The sequence below is a fragment of the Physeter macrocephalus genome, chromosome 11 (genome assembly GCF_002837175.3).
Source record: "Physeter macrocephalus isolate SW-GA chromosome 11, ASM283717v5, whole genome shotgun sequence".
In the NCBI taxonomy this organism is placed as follows: Eukaryota; Metazoa; Chordata; class Mammalia; order Artiodactyla; family Physeteridae; genus Physeter; species Physeter macrocephalus.
This window is the reverse complement of record NC_041224.1, coordinates 82,900,722-82,907,870: the sequence shown is the minus strand read 5'-3', so window position 1 is coordinate 82,907,870 and position 7,149 is coordinate 82,900,722.

The following is a 7,149-nucleotide window of genomic DNA, read 5'->3' as shown; positions in this document are numbered from 1 at the left end:
TGATTCATTTGCAAATATCTTCTCTCATTCTGAGTGTTATCATCTTGTTTATAGTTACCTTTTACTGTGCAAATGGTTTTAAGTTTCATTAGGTCCAATTTGTTCATTTTTGTTTTTATTTCCATTACTCTAGGAGGTGTGTCAAAATAGATATTCCTTTGATTTATGTCAAAGAGTGTTCTTCGCTTGTTTTCCTCTGAGAGTTTTAGAGTGTCCAGTCTTACATTTAGGTCTTTTACCCATTTTGAGTTTATTTTTTGTGTATGGTGTTAGGGAGTGTTCTAATTTCATTCTTTTACAAGCAGCTGTCCAGTTTTCCCAGCACCACTTATTGAAGAGATTGTCTCTTCTCCACTGTGTATCCTTGCTTCTTTTGTCATAGATTAGTTAACCATAGGTGCGTGGGTTTACCTCTGGGCTTTCTATCCTTTTCCATTGATCTGTATTTCTGTTTTTGTGCCAGTACCATACTCTCTTGATTACTGTAACTTTGTAGTATAGTCTGAAGTTAGGGAGTCTGATTCCTACAGCTCCATTTTTCTCCCTCAAGTTTGCTTTGGCTATTTGGGGTCTTTTGTGTCTGCATACAAATTTTAAGAATTTTTGTTCTAGTTCTGTAAAAATTGCCATTGCTGATTTGATAGGGATTGCACTGAAGGAGAAATGTCTATTTAGGTCTTCTGCCCATTTTTTGATTAGGTTGTTTACTTTTTTTAAATTGATCTGTATGAGCTCTTTGTATATTTTGGAGATTAATCCTTTGCCCATTGATTCATTTGCAAATATCTTCTCTCATTCTGAGTGTTATCATCTTGTTTATAGTTACCTTTTACTGTGCAAATGGTTTTAAGTTTCATTAGGTCCAATTTGTTCATTTTTGTTTTTATTTCCATTACTCTAGGAGGTGTGTCAAAATAGATATTCCTTTGATTTATGTCAAAGAGTGTTCTTCGCTTGTTTTCCTCTGAGAGTTTTAGAGTGTCCAGTCTTACATTTAGGTCTTTTACCCATTTTGAGTTTATTTTTTGTGTATGGTGTTAGGGAGTGTTCTAATTTCATTCTTTTACAAGCAGCTGTCCAGTTTTCCCAGCACCACTTATTGAAGAGATTGTCTCTTCTCCACTGTGTATCCTTGCTTCTTTTGTCATAGATTAGTTAACCATAGGTGCGTGGGTTTACCTCTGGGCTTTCTATCCTTTTCCATTGATCTGTATTTCTGTTTTTGTGCCAGTACCATACTCTCTTGATTACTGTAACTTTGTAGTATAGTCTGAAGTTAGGGAGTCTGATTCCTACAGCTCCATTTTTCTCCCTCAAGTTTGCTTTGGCTATTTGGGGTCTTTTGTGTCTGCATACAAATTTTAAGAATTTTTGTTCTAGTTCTGTAAAAATTGCCATTGCTGATTTGATAGGGATTGCACTGAATCTGTAGATTGCTTTGGGTTGTATAATCATTTTCACAATATTGATTCTTCCAATCCAAGAACATGGTATATCACTACATCTGTTTGTGTCATCTTTGATTTCCTTCACCAGTGTCTTATATTTTTCTGAGTACAGTTTTTTTCCTCCTTAGGTAGGATTATTCCTAAGCATTTTATTCTTTTTGTTGCAATGTTGTATGGGATTGGTTCCTTAATTTCTCTTTCTGATCTTTCATCATGAGTGTATAGGAATGCAAGACATTTCTGTGTGTTAATTTTGTATCTTGCAACTTTACTAAATTTATTGATTAGCTCTTGTAAATTTATCGTGGCATCTTTAGGATTTTCTCTGTAGAGTTTCATGTCATCAGCAGTGACATTTTTACTTCTTTTCCTGTTTGGATTCCTTTTAGTTCTTTTTCTTCTCTGATTGCTGTAGCTAGGACTTCCAAAACTATGTTGAATAATAGTGGTGAGAGTGGACATCCATGTCTTGTTCCTGATCTTCAAGGAAATGCTTTCAGTTTTTCACCACTGAGAATGTTTGCTGTGGGTTTGTCATATATGGCCTTTATTACATTGACTTAGGTTCCCTCTATGCCCATTTTTTCTGGAGAGTTGTTTTCAAAAATGAGTGAATTTTGTTAAAAGCTTTTTCTGCATCTACTTATATGATCATACAGTATTTACTCTTCAACTTGTTAATATGGTGTATCACAGTGATTGATTTGCATATATTGAAGGATACTTGTATTCCTGGGATAAACCTCACTTGATCATGGTGTATGATCGTTTTAATGTGCTGTTGGATTCTGTTTGCTAGTATTTTGTTGAGGATTTTTGCATCTGTGTTCATCAGTGATACTGGCCTGTAGTGTATGATCCTTTTAATGTGTTGTTGGATTCTGTTTGCTTGTATTTTGTTGAGGACTTGTGCATCTACATTCATCAGTGATATTGGTCTGTAATTTTCTTATTTTGTAGTATCTTTGTCTGGTTTTGGTATCAGGGTGATTTTGGCCTCATAGAATGAGTTTGGGATTGTTCCTTCCTCTGCAATTTTTTGGAAGAATTTGAAAAGGATGGTTGTTAGCACTTCTCTAAATGTTTGATAGAATTCACCTGTGACCCATCTGATCCTGGACATTTGTTTGTTGGAAGACTTTCAATCAGTCTCAATTTTATTATTTGTGATTGGTATGTTCACATTTTCTATCTCTTCCTGCTACAGTCTTGGAATGTTATTCCTTTCTGAGAATTTGTCCATTTCTTCCAGGTTGTCTATTTTATTGGCATAGAATTGCTTGTAGTAGTCTCTTAGGATGCTTTGTATTTCTGCAGTGTCTGTTGTAACTTCTCCTTTTTCATTGCTAATTATATTGTTTTGAGTCCTCTCCCTCTTTTTCTTGATGAGACTGGCTAAAGATTTATCAGTTTTGTTTATCTTCCAAAGAACCAGCTTTTAGTTTTAGCTTTAATTTTTTCTTTGTTTCTATTTCATTTATTTAATACTGCTCTGATCTTTATGATTTCTTTCCTTCTACTAACTTAAGGTTTTATTTTTTCCTTTTTCTCTAGTTCCTTTAGGTGTAAGATTAGTTTGAGATGTTTCTTGTTTCTTGACGTAGGATTGTATTGCTATAAACTTCCCTCTTAGAACTGCTTTTACTGTGTTCCATAGGTGTTTTTAATTTATCATGTTTTCATTTCCATTTGTAAGGTTTTATTTTTTCCTTTTTCTCTAGTTCCTTTAGGTGTAAGATTAGTTTGAGATGTTTCTTGTTTCTTGACGTAGGATTGTATTGCTATAAACTTCCCTCTTAGAACTGCTTTTGCTGAATTCCATAGGTTTTGGGTCATCATGTTTTCATTGTCATTTGTCTCTAGGTATTTTTTTTATTTCCTCTTTGATTTATTCAGTAATCTCTTGATTATTTAGTAATGTATTATTTAGCCTCCATGTATTTGTGTTTTTTATGTTGTTTTCCCTGTAATTTATTTCTAATCTCATAGCATTGTGGTCGGAAAAGATGCTTGATATGACTTCAATTTTCTTATATTTACCAAGGCTTGATTTGTGACCCAAGATGTGACCTATACTGGAGAATGTTTCATGTGTGCTTAAGAAAGTTTAATCTGCTGTTTTTGGATGGAATATCCTATAAATATCAATTAAATCTCTGATTTATTGTGTCATTTAAAGCTTGTGCTCCTCCTTATTAATTTTCTGTCTGGATGATCTGTTCATTGGTATAACTGAGGTATTGAAGTCCCCCAATGTCATTGTCATTATTGATTTCCTCTTTTATAGCTGTTAGCATTTGCCTTATGTATTGAGGTGCTCCTATGTTGGGTGCATATATATTTATAATTGTTATATCTTCTTCTTGGATTGATCCATTAATAATTATGTAGTGTCCTTCCTTATCTCTTGTAACAGTCTTTATTTTAAAGTCTATTTTATCTGATATGAGTATTGCTTCTCCAGCTTTCTTTTGATTTCCATTTGCATGGGATACCTTTTTCCATCCCCTCACTTTCAGTCTGTATGTGTCGCTAGGTCTGAAGTGGGTCTCTTGTAGACAGCATATATATAGGCCTTGTTTTTGTATCCATTCAGCGAACCTGTGTCTTTTGGTTGGAGCATTTAATCCATTCACTTTCAAGGTAATTATCGATATGTATTTTCCTATTACCATGTTCTTAATTGTTATGGGTTTGTTTTTGTAGGTCCTTTTCTTCTCTTGTGTTTCCCACTTAGAGAAGTTCCTTTAGCATTTGTTGTAGAGCTGGTTTAGAGGTGCTGAGTTCTCATAGTTTTTGCTTGTCTGTAAAGCTTCTGATTTGTCCTTCAAATCTGAATGAGATCCTTCCTGTGTTGTAGGTTCTTCCATCACTATAAATATATCATGCCACTCCCTTCTGGCTGGTAGAGTTTTTGCTGAGAAATCAGCTGTTAACCTTATGGGAGTTCCCTTGTTATATGTTGTTTTTCCCTTGTTACTTTTAATAATTTTTCTTTGTTTTTAGTTTTTGTCAAGTTGATTACTATGTGTTTGGCATGTTTCTCCTTGGGTTTATCCTGCCTGGGACTCTCTGCACTTCGTAGACTTGAGTGGCTATTTCCTTTCCCATGTTAGGGAAGTTTCTCACTATAATCTCTTCAAATACTTTCTTGTGTCCTGTCTCTCTCTCTTCTCATTCTGGGACCCCTATAAATCGAATGTTGGTGCATTTAATGTTGTCCCAAAGGTCTCTTAGGCTGTCTTCATTTCTTTTCATTCTTTTTTCTCTATTCTGTTCCATTGGCAATGAATTCCACCATTCTCTCTTTCAGGTCACTTAACTGTTCTTCTGCCTTAGTTATTCTGCTATTGATTCCTTCTAGTGTATTTTTCATTTCAGTTATTGTATTGTTCATCTGTTTGCTTGTTCTTTAATTCTTCTAGATGTTTGTTCTTTAATTCTTCTAGGTCTTTGTTAAACATTTCTTGCATCTTCTCAATCTTTTCCTCCATTCTTTTTCTGAGGCCCTGAATCATCTTCACTCTCATTATTCTGAATTCTCTTTCTGGAAGGTTGTCCATCTCCACTTCATTTAGTTGTTTTTCTGTGGTTTTATCTTGTTCCCTCATGTGGTATAGAGTCCTCTGCCTTTTCATTTTGCCTATCTTTCTGCAAATGTGGTTTTCATTCCACAAGCCCCAAGATTGTTTTTCTTGTTTCTGCTGTCTGCCCTCTCTAAATATCTTTTTAAAAACTTTTAAAATCATTCCTACTAATCTCCTTCCTGTAACTGAAATTCACCACATTCCTCCAACCTCAAGCTATTTTAACTTAAGATAATCTCTTAGTTATCTCCTTGACTACCCTATACTTTAGAACTTTCTTGGTTTCAAATAACACATTTATTTGTAGACTCATTTTATCCATGTCTCTCTCCTCACTAAAATGAATGTAAACTCCATAAGTATAGAGACCATATCTGCCCTGTTTACCCCATATGCACAGTGTGGATCAGGGACCCTCTGTGTTTGTTGTGATTAAGAATGCTTACTTCAGCAAAGGGAGGCATGTTTTGAATATGCCCACATTGGTAATGCCTATCTGACCTGGGGGCAAGTCACTTAACTTTTCTGAGCTTTTATTTCTTTGGTTTTAAAGAACATAATTCTCTGTTCCTCAAGATTTTTATGGAAAACTGAATAAAATAGCTCATAGCTTAGCTCCTTCTCTCTAATACTTTTAAATTTGTGCCTGGGTCTTAGTTTATGAAGGGAAAAACATGGCGAGGTCAATACCATTGAAAGAAATGGTTGTTATTCTCAATTGTCTTAGAAATGAGTGGCATGGAGGCTACCAGGGCTCTTTGGTGGGGCTAATGGTGGACTCGTGGAGGGCTCACGCTAAGGAGTACTTCCCAGAACTTCTGCAGCCAGTGTCCTTATCCTCATGGTGGGAGACAGCCACCCCTCACCTCTGCAGGAGACCCTCCAACACTAGCAGGCTTTCAATCAGGTGGAGAGGGGTGCTACTTCCTGCTGACAGGTTTGAAATCCTGGCTCTTACTTGGCTTTCTGAGACCAACAAGAAGGTGTCATCACGTGAGGAGGAGGAGGTGGCAGAAAGTTTACAAGAGCGAAGAAGCGAACATCCTTGTTTGTACAGATCATCACCTGCTAAGCTTAATAGAGGAGAACGGATTAAATTAAAAGGATTTACCATACATCTTATGACTCTTTACTGGAGCCTTGGGAGATAGGCAGGCGTCAGGGCTATGCCTCTGAAGTGGGAGAACCAACTTCAGGACACTGGTCCACAAGAGACCTCCCAGCTCCACGTAATATCAAACGGAGAAAATCTCCCAGAGATCTCCATCTCAACACCAACACCCAGCTTCACTCAATGACCAGCAAGCTACAATGCTATCAAACGGCGAAAATCTCCCAGAGATCTCCATCTCAACACCAAGACCGAGCTTCACTCAAGGACCAGCAACAAACAGTGCTGGACACCCTATGCCCAACAACTAGCAACACAGGACTACAGCCCCATCCATTAATAGAGAGGCTGCCTAAAATCATTATAAGGCTACAGACACCCCAAAACACACCACTAGACGTGGACCTGCCCACCAGAAAGACAAGATCCAGCCTCATCCACCAGAACACAGGCACTAGTACCCTCCAACAGGAAGCCTACACAACCCACTGAACCAACTATAGCCACTGGGGACAGACACCAAAAACAACAGGAACTACAAACCTGCAGCCTGCAAAAAGGAGACCCCAAACACAGTAAGATAAGCAAAATGAAAAGACAGAAAAACACACAGCAGATGAAGGAGCAAGATAAAAACCCACCAGACCTAACAAATGAAGAGGAAATAGGCAGTCTACCTGAAAAAGAATTCAGAATAATGATAGTAAAGATGATCCAAAATCCTGGAAATAGAATAGACAAAAACATTTAAATAGGCAAGAAATTTAAATAACATTAAATAGGCAAGAAACATTTAACAAGGACCTAGAAGAACTAATGAGGAAACAAGCAACGATGAACAACACAAGAAATAAAATTAAAAATACTCTAGATGGGATTAATAGCAGAATAACTGAGGCAGAAGAACGGATAAGTGACCTGGAAGATAAAATAGTGGAAATAACTACTGCAGAGCAGAATAAAGAAAAAAGAATCAAAAGAACTGAGGACAGTCACAGAGACC